General features: G+C 45.6%; 1 protein-coding gene across 1 annotated transcript in view; it reads left to right on the top strand.

The window, feature by feature from the left end:
• The window catches only part of PIP4P1 (phosphatidylinositol-4,5-bisphosphate 4-phosphatase 1), a 193,176-nt gene that overhangs the window by 129,658 nt on the left and 48,896 nt on the right, over nucleotides 1-14,622 (top strand). The gene's annotated exons all lie outside the window — the stretch shown is intronic.

Raw genomic sequence — 14,622 nt, 5'->3', positions numbered from 1 at the left:
TTGACTCATCCAGATAATCTTTGCTAGTAAACCGGTTTCAGTCTATAATCTCAGCAGAAACAGATTCTTTTGGTCACTGATATTTTGATTGCTCAACAGTGATAAGTGATCTTTCAAAGTCCATAAAATTCCCACCTGAATTGGTTGTAGGTGACCGTTGCGTTCAATTATTACAATGTAGTATGCTTGTTAAAAAAGTTTACTGCTAGTGTAGAATGCTCATTGGTCGCATCCTTTTATAGTCTGGTTACCAGGAAGGACTCGTCCTCCAGGTGGCTTTATATATAAAAACATAAGCCAAGCTGGTCAAACTCAAGAGTGGTGTCAGTGTTCCCAAAGCACTCGGAGCTGGAGTTGCGCTGTGTCACTGGTGTACTACAGTTTGTATTCAAGAAGCTACGTAGACCATCTGCAAAGTAGAACAGCAGCTTAACCGGGAACATAAGATGAATATGGAGGGTTGATGGCATAGGAATGCAAGACATCCAAATTTGAATATTGGCATGACAGTCCTGGAGGCATTCGTGTCTGGATACAGATATTAGGTGAAAAGGATAAAGATCTGAGACTTTTTAGAATAAAACCATAATAAAAATCAAACGAGTAGATAATCAGCAGTCCGGTATAGGATAGTAGTGTATATAGAGATTATATATAGTCTGGAGGGTGGCTGGGCTGGCACTGTGTGCCTGAATCTGGTGATTTTTTTTTCTAGCATGTCTAGTGTCAGCCGTTCCCCTCTTTTCCATGTGGGCCAGAGTCATGGTGCAGAACTTTAGGGTCCACCCCAAGGAATAGAAGTACTTCGACATTCACTATTTCCTTTGAGTTCAGCGGTCCCCTAGCGCAGATGATGCCCTCTCCTCTTGGTATCTCAAAGAACCTAAAATGGTGCTGTTGGCCTATTTCTGAAGCTATGTTCCAGTGCTGAAAGGAGGATTGCAAGTTTGCAATTAAGCAGTGGTAAGAGGCTGACTGAGGCAAGGGTTTGTGACTAAACTGGAGGTTGCAGGTCATCTAGCTTGACCTTGGCATGTGTTGGGAGGCAGAGCTGGTGCCATACCCAGATCCTGGAAGGCCTTACATGAAGTCGCTTTCAGTTGAAGGAGAGTGTTTGGCCAAAGCACACCACAACTCATGTAGTCAGGAAGCCTGCCTCCCCTGCAAAAAAGAAAAACAAAAACAATTCCTATTCTGGCATACTTTGTAATTGGGGATACTACAAGCAGTTGAGTGTGATGAGGCTTCACTAATACTTGTATGGAAGGTTTAGTAATGGTCTATGGTACCACTATTGGTGGTTTGCGTTCAAGAGTTTCAAATTCGTATTTATATTTGGAGTAGTTTGGCTGGCTGTAATCCAACAATGATTAAGTGCTGACCACCCCGAGCTCTGAGAAATGATCCTAATGGTAGGATCCAGTAGTTGTGAGTTGGACTCTGACATTTGTACTCTAAATAAACATCAATTATATCCAGAATTTCATCATTTCACACTATCTGAATAACTATCAAAGGCTCTCTTAAATTATGATTCAAGTCCAATTTCTCACATCCAGAGGATAAAGTGAAATGTTTCTCTTAAATCAGAAGTGGAGGTCCTGTAAACTAGCAGTACATCATCTCCCCAAGAAGGAACTCGAAAACACATTTTCTAATTGGTGAACTGGCTGTGAGATTCTCTGTAGCTGCAGTTAAGGTTTTGGGGGCACATTACCTGCTTGGCTGTGACTATGTCCCCAGTCTGCTTTGCCTGCCACCTGGGCCGCCCACAGGAACACCGAACATTTCGCTAAAAGTGCCCTACAGGCTCTGCAGTGCAGGTTGCTTTTACTGCTTCGCTGGGGCAGAACTATGTCCCCAAGCCTGCTTTGCCTGCCACCTGGGTCACCCACAGCAACACCGGGCATCGTGCTAAAGGTGCGCTACAGACCCCACAATGCGGGACGCTTTTACTGCTGGGCAGGAATGGGACTACATCGCTCCCGCCTGCTTTGCTTGCCACCCGGGCTGCCCTCAGCAACACCAGACATCACACTAAAAGCGTCTTACAGCCCCTGCAGCGCTGGACGTGTTCTGAGGTGACGCCCGGGCCAAGAGCAGGCCTGTCTTTCCCCGGAAGAGGCTGGGCTGGGCCACCCCTCTTGGTTGCCGGATCTAGTGAGCTTATCTTTTTGTAATTTGCCTTAGAACACCAGGGGGAAATGGGCAAACGGACTCTAACTGTGTGAGAGATACCACCACTTGGAGATACAACGCTTGACTCTTTTTTTTGGCACGTGCAGTTGATGTAAACACCAAAGAAACTGACTTGGCAGAGAGACGTTTAGCTTTGGACTTTGGAGCAAGACCTAGTAGTCTTATTCGGAGTATGGCAGGGCCACATTCAGGAACAAATAGCGAAGTCCCACTTGGTAATAGCGGCCAGCTGCTTACTGTAGCTGTTGAGCAAGTACATCCTTCGCCTGTCACTTGTCTGCCTTGCAATTCCAATTCTATTAACCTCCTTAACAAAGAGCCTATTGCCAAAAGGAAGCGCAAACCCAAACAAGGGGCCCATCCCAAGGTCCCTCCAAGTCTTGGGTTCACTGATAGACATTCTGACCTTGCAGATCCTTCTCCGTTGCAGTCTGATGGGGTTCTTTCTGAGGCCACTGAGGGAGAACAGTGAGACTTCCACCATTGAATTGGGCTGTATCCTGAAGAAATTAAAATCTTCGGTGGTTAACTGTGTTACTCCCTTGGTGGATAAGATCCGTTGCTTAGAAGCTATTGTGAGAAAGTAGCCTCTTTCTAGCCTTGTTACCCCCACTTTTGGCCTGTTTGTGAGTGTATGCCAGGGTGTTTTCACTGTCTCACTGGGATCCTGCTAGCCAGGGCCCAGTGCTCATAGTGAAAACGCTATGTTTTCAGTATGTTTGTTATGTGTCACTGGGACCCTGCTAGTCAGGACCCCAGTGCTCATAAGTTTGTGGCCTATATGTATGTGTTCCCTGTGTAGTGCCTAACTGTCCCACTGAGGCTCTGCTAATCAGAACCTCAGTGGTTATGCTCTCTCATTTCTTACAAATTGTCACTAACAGGCTAGTGACCAATTTTACCAATTTACATTGGCTTACTGGAACACCCTTATAATTCCCTAGTATATGGTACTGAGGTACCCAGGGTATTGGGGTTCCAGGAGATCCCTATGGGCTGCAGCATTTCTTTTGCCACCCATAGGGAGCTCTGACAATTCTTACACAGGCCTGCCACTGCAGCCTGAGTGAAATAACGTCCACGTTATTTCACAGCCATTTTACACTGCACTTAAGTAACTTATAAGTCACCTATATGTCTAACCTTTACCTGGTAAAGGTTAGGTGCAAAGTTACTTAGTGTGAGGGCACCCTGGCACTAGCCAAGGTGCCCCCACATTGTTCAGAGCCAATTCCCTGAACTTTGTGAGTGCGGGGACACCATTACACGCGTGCACTACATATAGGTCACTACCTATATGTAGCTTCACAATGGTAACTCCGAATATGGCCATGTAACATGTCTATGATCATGGAATTGCCCCCTCTATGCCATCCTGGCATGGTTGGCACAATCCCATGATCCCAGTGGTCTGTAGCACAGACCCTGGTACTGCCAAACTGCCCTTCCTGGGGTTTCACTGCAGCTGCTGCTGCTGCCAACCCCTCAGACAGGCATCTGCCCTCCTGGGGTCCAGCCAGGCCTGGCCCAGGATGGCAGAACAAAGAACTTCCTCTGAGAGAGGGTGTGACACCCTCTCCCTTTGGAAAATGGTGTGAAGGCAGGGGAGGAGTAGCCTCCCCCAGCCTCTGGAAATGCTTTCTTGGGCACAGATGTGCCCAATTCTGCATAAGCCAGTCTACACCGGTTCAGGGGACCCCTTAGCCCTGCTCTGGCACGAAACTGGACAAAGGAAAGGGGAGCGACCACTCCCCTGACCTGCACCTCCCCTGGGAGGTGTCCAGAGCTCCTCCAGTGTGCTCCAGACCTCTGCCATCTTGGAAACAGAGGTGCTGCTGGCACACTGGACTGCTCTGAGTGGCCAGTGCCACCAGGTGACGTCAGAGACTCCTTGTGATAGGCTCCTTCAGGTGTTGCTAGCCTATCCCCTCTCCTAAGTAGCCAAACCCTCTTTTCTGGCTATTTAGGGTCTCTGGGGAAACTTTAGATAACGAATGCAAGAGCTCATCCGAGTTCCTCTGCATCTCTCTCTTCACCTTCTGCCAAGGAATCGACTGCTGACCGCGCTGGAAGCCTGCAAACCTGCAACATAGTAGCAAAGACGACTACTGCAACTCTGTAACGTTGATCCTGCCGCCTTCTCGACTATTTTCCTGCTTGTGCATGCTGTGGGGGTAGTCTGCCTCCTCTCTGCACCAGAAGCTCCGAAGAAATCTCCCGTGGGTCGACGGAATCTTCCCCCTGCAACCGCAGGCACCAAAAAGCTGCATTACCGGTCCCTTGGGTCTCCTCTCAGCACGACGAGCGAGGTCCCTCGAATCCAGCGACTCTGTCCAAGTGACCCCCACAGTCCAGTGACTCTTCAGTCCAAGTTTGGTGGAGGTAAGTCCTTGCCTCACCTCGCTGGGCTGCATTGCTGGGAACCACGACTTTTGCAGCTACTCCGGCCCCTGTGCACTTCCGGCGGAAATCCTTTGTGCACAGCCAAGCCTGGGTCCACGGCACTCTAACCTGCATTGCACGACGTTCTAAGTTGGTCTCCGGCGACGTGGGACTCCTTTGTGCGACTTCGGGTGAGCACCGTTTCACGCATGCTCGTAGTGCCTGTTTCTGGCACTTCTCCGGGTGCTACCTGCTGCTAAGAGGGCTCCTTGTCTTGCTCGACGTCCCCTCTACCTCCTGGTCCAATATGCGACCTCCTGGTCCCTCCAGGGCCACAGCAGCGTCCAAAAACGCTAACCGCACGATTTGCAGCTAGCAAGGCTTGTTGGCGTTCTTCCGGCGGGAAAACACTTCTGCACGACTCTCCACGGCGAGAGGGATCCGTCCACCAAAGGGGAAGTCTCTAGCCCTTTTCGTTCCTGCAGAAACCTCAGCTTCTTCTGTCCAGTAGAAGCTTCTTTGCACCCGCAGCTGGCATTTCCTGGGCATCTGCCCATCTCCGACTTGCTTGTGACTTTTGGACTTGGTCCCCTTGTTCCACAGGTACCCTAGATTGGAAATCCACAGTTGTTGCATTGTTGGTTTGTGTCTTTCCTGCATTATTCCTCTAACATGACTTCTTTGTCCTTAGGGGAACTTTGGTGCACTTTGCACTCACTTTTCAGGGTCTTGGGGAGGGTTATTTTTCTAACTCTCACTATTTTCTAATAGTCCCAGCGACCCTCTACAAGGTCACATAGGTTTGGGGTCCATTCGTGGTTCACATTCCACTTCTGGAGTATATGGTTTGTGTTGCCCCTATCCCTATGTTTCCCCATTGCATCCTATTGTAACTATACATTGTTTGCACTGTTTTCTAAGACTATACTGCATATTTTTGCTATTGTGTATATATATCTTGTGTATATTTCCTATCCTCTCACTGAGGGTACACTCTAAGATACTTTGGCATATTGTCATAAAAATAAAGTACCTTTATTTTTAGTATAACTGTGTATTGTGTTTTCTTATGATATTGTGCATATGACACTAAGTGGTACTGTAGTAGCTTCACACGTCTCCTAGTTCAGCCTAAGCTGCTCTGCTAAGCTACCATTATCTATCAGCCTAAGCTGCTAGACACCCTATACACTAATAAGGGATAACTGGGCCTGGTGCAAGGTGCAAGTACCCCTTGGTACTCACTACAAGCCAGTCCAGCCTCCTACATTGGAAGCAGCGACGGGATAAGTGCTTTGAGACTACTTACCACTCTTGTCATTGTACATTTCATAAGAGAAAAATATACAAAACAAGATCAGTGTATATACACATAGCCAAAAAGTTTTGCATTTCCTCTTTTCACTCTTTTCTAAGTGCTGAAAAGTACTTCTAAACTTTCTAAAAAGTACTAAAAAGTTTAAAAAGTTTTTTTCTCTGTCTTTCTAAAAGCTCTGACAAACTTTTTTCTCTTTTTCTATCACTTTAACTCTCTCTAAAAATGTCTGGCACAGGCCAAAATGTTGATCTGTCCAAACTTGCATATGATCACCTTAGCTGGAAAGGAGCAAGGAGTCTCTGCATAGAGAGAGGTTTGAGTGTAGGGAAGAATCCTTCCTTGGAACTGTTACTTAACATGCTTAGAGAACATGATAAGGCTAAAAGTGCCCCATCTGTTGAAAAAGTAGCTAATGGTTCTCAATCTGATCCAGGGACTCCCCCAGGTAAAGGTTCAAGAAAGAAACTTCTTAGCCTTCCCATTACAAGACAGTCTAGCATAGTTGGTAATGATGAAGAGCCACACCATACAAATAGTGTTGTCTCACATCATAGCAAAAGCATTTATTCTCACCATACTGGTAGTGATGTTTCTGTTAGCCAAGCTGTTAGGGTGGCTTCTGTAAGGGACAGGTCTTCTGTTCATTCCCATCACACCTCTGTATCTAGGAATGTCCCTCCCACCAACCCTGATGACAGAATGTTAGAGAGGGAACTCAATAAGTTGAGGGTGGAACAAACCAGACTGAAGCTTAAAAAGCAACAGCTGGATTTGGATAGACAGTCTTTAGAATTAGAGAAGGAAAGACAGAAGTTGGGTTTAGAAACCCATGGTGGCAGCAGCAGTATTCCCCATAGTCATCCTGCAAAAGAGCATGATTCCAGGAATCTGCACAAGATAGTTCCCCCTTATAAGGAGGGGGATGACATTAACAAGTGGTTTGCTGCACTTGAGAGGGCCTGTGTTGTACAGGATGTCCCTCAAAGGCAGTGGGCTGCTATCCTATGGCTATCATTTAGTGGAAAAGGTAGGGATAGGCTCCTTACTATGAAAGAAAGTGATGCCAATAATTTTACAGTACTTAAGAATGCACTCCTGGATGGTTATGGCTTAACCACTGAACAATACAGGATAAAGTTCAGAGAGACCAAAAAGGAGTCTTCACAAGACTGGGTTGATTTCATTGACCATTCAGTGAAGGCCTTGGAGGGGTGGTTACATGGCAGTAAAGTTACTGATTGACAGCCTGTATAACTTGATCCTGAGAGAGCATATTCTTAATAATTGTGTGTCGGATTTGTTGCACCAGTACTTGGTGGACTCTGATCTGACCTCTCCCCAAGAATTGGGAAAGAAGGCAGACAAATGGGTCAGAACAAGGGTGAACAGAAAAGTTCATACAGGTGGTGACAAAGAGAACAAGAAGAAAGATGGTGAAAAATCTCAAGATAAGCATGGGGATAAGGGTAAAACCAAAGATCCCACTTCAAATCTTAAACACTCTTCAGAGGGTGGGGATAAAACAAATTCTTCCTCTTCTTCTCAACCTACACAGTTTAAAAAGCCTTGGTGCTTTGTGTGTAAAAACAGAGGCCATAGGCCAGGGGATAAGTCCTGTCCAGGTAAACCCCCTGAGCCTACCACCACTAATACATCAAGCTCTAGTGCCCCTAGCAGTAGTGGTACTAGTGGTGGGACTGCTGGAAACAGTCAAGCAAAGGGTGTAGTTGGGTTCACTTATGGGTCCATCATAGAAACTGGGGTAGTCAGTCCCAAGACAGTTTCTGTCACACCTAGTGGCATTGGCCTTGCCACACTGGCTGCTTGTCCCCTTACAATGGATAAGTACAGGCAGACAGTTTGAATAAATGGTGTTGAGGCCTTGGCCTACAGGGACACAGGTGCCAGTATCACTTTGGTGACTGAAAACCTAGTGCACCCTGATCAACACATCATTGGACAACAGTATAAAATTATTGATGTCCATAACTCCACTAAGTTTCTTCCCTTAGCTATAATTCAGTTTAGTTGAGGTGGAGTTACTGGCCCTAAGCAGGTGGTGGTATCACCTAGCTTACCTGTAGACTGTCTCTTAGGTAATGACCTAGAGGCCTCAGGTTGGGCTGATGTAGAGTTTTATGCCCATGCAGCCATGCTGGGCATCCCTGAGGAATTGTTCCCTCTCATTTCTACTGAAATGAAAAAGCAAAGGAGAGAAGGCCTGAAAACTCAGGATCCCTCTCCATCAACAGGTAAAAAGGGTATCTCAGTATCCCCTAACCACTCTACCATTCAGGATACCATTCCTGTGGTGGGAGAAACCTCTCCTGGGGTGGCACCTGTTCCAAGGGAATCATCAGCTGGCAAAGCTGGACTCCCTGAGGTAGAAGTACCTCTCTGTGGGATAACCAACATTGGTGAGAAAAAGAGCACCATTTTAGTTAACATGGAGCATCCCTCCAACCCTCCCATAGAAACTTTAGTGCAGAAACTCTGCACTGCCTCACAACACTTAGGACAGCATCCCTGCCCTAGTGTGGAGCTCATAGGACAGCATCCCTGCCCTGCTCCAACCCAAGAGAAACAGCATCCCTGTTCTCTCTTCCAGCCATATGGACAACGTTTTTGCCCAGCTATGGCTTTTCTGAGACAGCATCCCTGTCTGGCAATTTCATCACTACAAATAGGTTCAGTGGACAATTCCCACTGCTCTAAACTAAAACTTACTGATAGAAACTCTGAAAATACATCTTCACATTGTTGCTTAGCTAAAAAACTTCAAACAGGGTGGTTTACATCCCCACAGGGAAGTAACCATATAGTGGATGATAAAGGGAGTAACCAGTCTATTGCAGAGCTACTCTCTACTTATCACCACTTAGACAATAAAGTCTCAACTGGCCAAGGTTAGCCTTATTGTCCTTCGTTTGGGGGGGGGGGGTTGTGTGAGAAAGTAGCCTCTTTCTAGCCTTGTTACCCCCACTTTTGGCCTGTTTGTGAGTGTATGCCAGGGTGTTTTCACTGTCTCACTGGGATCCTGCTAGCCAGGGCCCAGTGCTCATAGTGAAAACCCTATGTTTTCAGTATGTTTGTTATGTGTCACTGGGACCCTGCTAGTCAGGACCCCAGTGCTCATAAGTTTGTGGCCTATATGTATGTGTTCCCTGTGTAGTGCCTAACTGTCCCACTGAGGCTCTGCTAATCAGAACCTCAGTGGTTATGCTCTCTCATTTCTTACAAATTGTCACTAACAGGCTAGTGACCAATTTTACCAATTTACATTGGCTTACTGGAACACCCTTATAATTCCCTAGTATATGGTACTGAGGTACCCAGGGTATTGGGGTTCCAGGAGATCCCTATGGGCTGCAGCATTTCTTTTGCCACCCATAGGGAGCTCTGACAATTCTTACACAGGCCTGCCACTGCAGCCTGAGTGAAATAACGTCCACGTTATTTCACAGCCATTTTACACTGCACTTAAGTAACTTATAAGTCACCTATATGTCTAACCTTTACCTGGTAAAGGTTAGGTGCAAAGTTACTTAGTGTGAGGGCACCCTGGCACTAGCCAAGGTGCCCCCACATTGTTCAGAGCCAATTCCCTGAACTTTGTGAGTGCGGGGACACCATTACACACGTGCACTACATATAGGTCACTACCTATATGTAGCTTCACAATGGTAACTCCGAATATGGCCATGTAACATGTCTATGATCATGGAATTGCCCCCTCTATGCCATCCTGGCATGGTTGGCACAATCCCATGATCCCAGTGGTCTGTAGCACAGACCCTGGTACTGCCAAACTGCCCTTCCTGGGGTTTCACTGCAGCTGCTGCTGCTGCCAATCCCTCAGACAGGCATCTACCCTCCTGGGGTCCAGCCAGGCCTGGCCCAGGATGGCAGAACAAAGAACTTCCTCTGAGAGAGGGTGTGACACCCTCTCCCTTTGGAAAATGGTGTGAAGGCAGGGGAGGAGTAGCCTCCCCCAGCCTCTGGAAATGCTTTCTTGGGCACAGATGTGCCCAATTCTGCATAAGCCAGTCTACACCGGTTCAGGGGACCCCTTAGCCCTGCTCTGGCGCGAAACTGGACAAAGGAAAGGGGAGCGACCACTCCCCTGACCTGCACCTCCCCTGGGAGGTGTCCAGAGCTCCTCCAGTGTGCTCCAGACCTCTGCCATCTTGGAAACAGAGGTGCTGCTGGCACACTGGACTGCTCTGAGTGGCCAGTGCCACCAGGTGACGTCAGAGACTCCTTGTGATAGGCTCCTTCAGGTGTTGCTAGCCTATCCCCTCTCCTAAGTAGCCAAACCCTCTTTTCTGGCTATTTAGGGTCTCTGGGGAAACTTTAGATAACGAATGCAAGAGCTCATCCGAGTTCCTCTGCATCTCTCTCTTCACCTTCTGCCAAGGAATCGACTGCTGACCGCGCTGGAAGCCTGCAAACCTGCAACATAGTAGCAAAGACGACTACTGCAACTCTGTAACGCTGATCCTGCCGCCTTCTCGACTATTTTCCTGCTTGTGCATGCTGTGGGGGTAGTCTGCCTCCTCTCTGCACCAGAAGCTCCGAAGAAATCTCCTGTGTTGCCCCTATCCCTATGTTTCCCCATTGCATCCTATTGTAACTATACATTGTTTGCACTGTTTTCTAAGACTATACTGCATATTTTTGCTATTGCGTATATATATCTTGTGTATATTTCCTATCCTCTCACTGAGGGTACACTCTAAGATACTTTGGCATATTGTCATAAAAATAAAGTACCTTTATTTTTAGTATAACTGTGTATTGTGTTTTCTTATGATATTGTGCATATGACACTAAGTGGTACTGTAGTAGCTTCACACGTCTCCTAGTTCAGCCTAAGCTGCTCTGCTAAGCTACCATTATCTATCAGCCTAAGCTGCTAGACACCCTATACACTAATAAGGGATAACTGGGCCTGGTGCAAGGTGCAAGTACCCCTTGGTACTCAGTACAAGCCAGTCCAGCCTCCTACAGCTATCATCAATCAGTTAATCTTATCCAACAAAATCCACAAGTACAGTAGGCCGCCACCTATCCTCACGAATGACAGGCCCTTAACCGCTAGCACTGCTCCTATTGCTAATCTTTTAACATCCCATAAAGGGATACCTGTCGACAATAGCCAGATCCATCCATGCTAACCACAGCTGCTTTGAACCTTATGGAGGGTTGTGAGGAAAGCGCAGGTGGCTCTCAGGGGCCCCACTAGCAGGTCGTGGAGTTGTATATGGCCTGTATAAACACTGATGTAGCTCTTGAGCTCAGTCCCGTCCCCCAAACAGTCCTGCTTCAGTCTCCCTGATTGCTGCCCTTATGTAGCTATACTCACTGGAGCACCACCTCCCAATCACCCTCGGGAGGAATCAACTTCACAGCTCAAAACCAAAGTCCGTCATTGACTGTCCTAGCATACGGATTGTAATATTTCCGAATATGATGACATTTTGTTTATAAGGAGGGTTGGGTGGGTTGGTGTCTTTACCAAAGACATCAGTGAGGATTGTGTAGTTTTAATTTGAAAAATCCAGGTCTGGCCTGCCTCCTAATTATGAGTGGTGCCATGGGTCATTTGATGAGAGCTGATATTAACATTGTCCCCTTAGGCTTCTTCTACAAACACTTGCAACCCAGGCAGGGGGTGGAGCATGGGTCCTTGCCAGCTGGGGCCGATATATTGGATGGCTTTTCTGTTACTTCCTCCAACAGATTCCTCCTTTTGTCTTGCCTGAACGACATTGATTGACAGTAATGGATGCAGTGATCTCTCTTCCTGAAGGTCGGAGGATGTTAGTGTCACTTCCTCTACCCCCCCAGCCCATACTGCCACTGGTGGGTTGCATTCCATAACACTGGAAGCCCCCAGAATGCTTTTTCTAGAGACCTTGTGTCCCCCTCTACTACTCACACCAAATTAGTTTCTTCCTGGAATAGTGTCTAAACTATCCTGCCCCGAGTGGGCCCAGTTCATTTTCAGGAGACCTGGTCCCTTACGCCCATGCCCTTGTTTCAATCTGGCTTTCAATTTCTTCAAGGCTACTGTCTCTTCAGGGAAGGGCCAGCTGTCTCGGGCGTTATCACTTTGGCTAAAAGGCCTTGCTTTGTTTAGCCAAAAAGATTGACCTGGGCTCCCCAGACTTTCCGTGTACCAGTCTGCAGTTCCCTTCCAGTGGTACTTATTTCATATATAATGTTTATTGCAGGCCTTAGGGCGGTACAGCCGAACTGCAAGTTAAAGACCTGATTGATTCACATATGGCAGCATGTCCAGCTGGACACTTCAGAATAGTGACAGAAGACTCTAATTGTTAATTTGAGCCTCTTAGCATAACTCGGTTCTTGGTCTTACATGCCCCCCCTCCAATTAAGAAATGGTCAGCTGTTGTGTTACAATAACATGCTTTAAATTGTAATAAACTGAGGACACTCAACATGATATAACAACCTACATAATGTAAATCACTTCACAGGAAAAAGCAAGAACAAGTGTGCAACAATTTCCTATTAATGTCACATTACAGTTTATCATTCCATTACACAAATTAGATTTGACGAATGTACAAAACTCATTCAATTAAAAACAACTTATATTCCCTATTTACAATCATTTCATACACCTTTCGCTTCCATAGTTGCACAGCTCAACTAATAACCAGAATCAAATTAGACAAAAATTGCAGGAGTAAAAATATCCAAAACTCATAATTTGACATCTTAAATGTTCTAAGCATCACCAATGTTTGATAGAATATGTACTTAGTTATACCAATACTTGTTACTGACTCAATTAATCGTACAGTTATACCAATACTTATTACTGACTCAATTCTTCGTACAGTATAGTAGTTCTCTAAATAAATACAAAAATCACTGATGACATCCTTCTAACATGACAATACAGCCACAGCAATTAAATCGACGCGGGTTTCGGTGCAAAAACACCTTCAGCACATCTACAATTTAGTTGCTTCTGCAAGCAAATATCATAATGCATAATTGTTATTACCCAAAGCTTTTTTTTAATTTTTTTAAAGCAGTACAATCTTCTATGAATGAGACAATGGATGTCCTGAAGAAGGCGTTTTTTCGCCGAAATGCAAGTTGATTTATTTGCTGTTGCTGTATTGTTATGTTATAAGGATGTCATTATTTTTGTATTTCTCTATAGATGACTACGATACTGTACGATTTGAGTCAGTAATAAGTACTGGTATAACTCTAAGTAAATATTCTATCAAACATTACTCCTGCAATTTTTGTCTAATTTGAATCTGGTTATTGGTTGAAAGATGTGCAGTTGTGGAAGCGAAAGGTGTATGAAATTATTGTAAATATGGAATATAAGTGTTTTTAATTGAATTAGTTTTGTACATTTGTCAAATCTAATTTGTGTAATGGAATATTAAACTGTAATGTTAATAGGAAGTTGTTGCGCACTTGTTCTTGCCCTTTCCTGTGAAGTGACTTACATTATGTAGTTTATTACAATTTATTTCTTTCCCTAGGGTGGAAATTGCTATAGTAGCAGGGGACCCTTGTCTTTGCAATCACAACAAACTGCTTTTACACATTCAAACGCTTACATTGTTCTAGTCTCATTGATTTCTGAATGCTGGATATCCGCTTGTGGCCTATAACGATCGATATGATTGTGACTCCTCAACAGGATAGTGATCACAATGCTTTGGTCTTAGAGCTGGGGATTTTGGGCACATCTTTATCTAATTCCACTTCTGAACCTGTGTACGGAAGGCTCATTCCCACAAACAACCACCACTGGCATAATTGGAGCTCCTTGGCAAAATCCCTGGAAGCTCGGAGAAAGGTTTCTGAGGTGGTGAATCTGTTTACCTCCCTTAGGAATCTTTTTTTTTTATTTATTTTTTAGCTAAGTCTAAGACCATCCCAAAAAAGGAAGAAAGAGGCCACAGGGTATTCCAAATATTGTAGAACTGCTAGGTGTGGACTATCTAAAGCCATCAAAGATGTGGGCAGAAATGTTATCCATGAAGCCAGGCTGTCCCACAAAGCTATGATTCTTAGTGCTAAAAGAGCCTGGGAGTGTGCAAAATTGAATTGCATGTTATGTGCCTTCAAAGGGAAGGATCACCACTCTTTTGGCGCATTCTTGCTAGTGGCGGCCTCAATGATCATGCACCAATTTACAATAACATTGCTGCTGCTGCCTGGACTGACCATTTGTTAAATAGGGGCTTCAATGGACCGGAACCTTCTCAGAGTGGGTATACTGGGAAGGTGGACAAAGTTATGGGATGTGAATTAGATGGCATTATCATAATAACCTCCAGACCTGGATCTGAGGCCCTTGAACAGCGGTTCCCAATCTGTGCGCCATGGCACCTCGTGTGCTGTCAAAACTAGCCTGTAACGCTGCAAACAGATGTGCATCAAGCACCCAGTTTGAGAACCACTGGTAGGTGAATAATCCTTTGATGTCCAATATCTTTAGCACCGAGAGAGTTACAGCTGTCTTTGTCAATGGGCACTCACACAAACATCTCAGGAGCGTCAAATCCTAGCCCTAACAAAAGCTGCTACTTTGCATCTATCAAACCTTGGGAGCTTTTTCTGCCTAGGTCCAGAAATTATGCATGGGCAACCTTGTCTGTTTCAAAGAAACAGATCCAAGGGATTCAAGGAATCCTAACATAGCAAATGCCTTTTGCAAC

The sequence above is a fragment of the Pleurodeles waltl genome, chromosome 6, assembly GCF_031143425.1.
Source record: "Pleurodeles waltl isolate 20211129_DDA chromosome 6, aPleWal1.hap1.20221129, whole genome shotgun sequence".
Classification (NCBI taxonomy): Eukaryota; Metazoa; Chordata; class Amphibia; order Caudata; family Salamandridae; genus Pleurodeles; species Pleurodeles waltl.
This window is presented reverse-complemented; position numbering and strand designations above follow the sequence as displayed.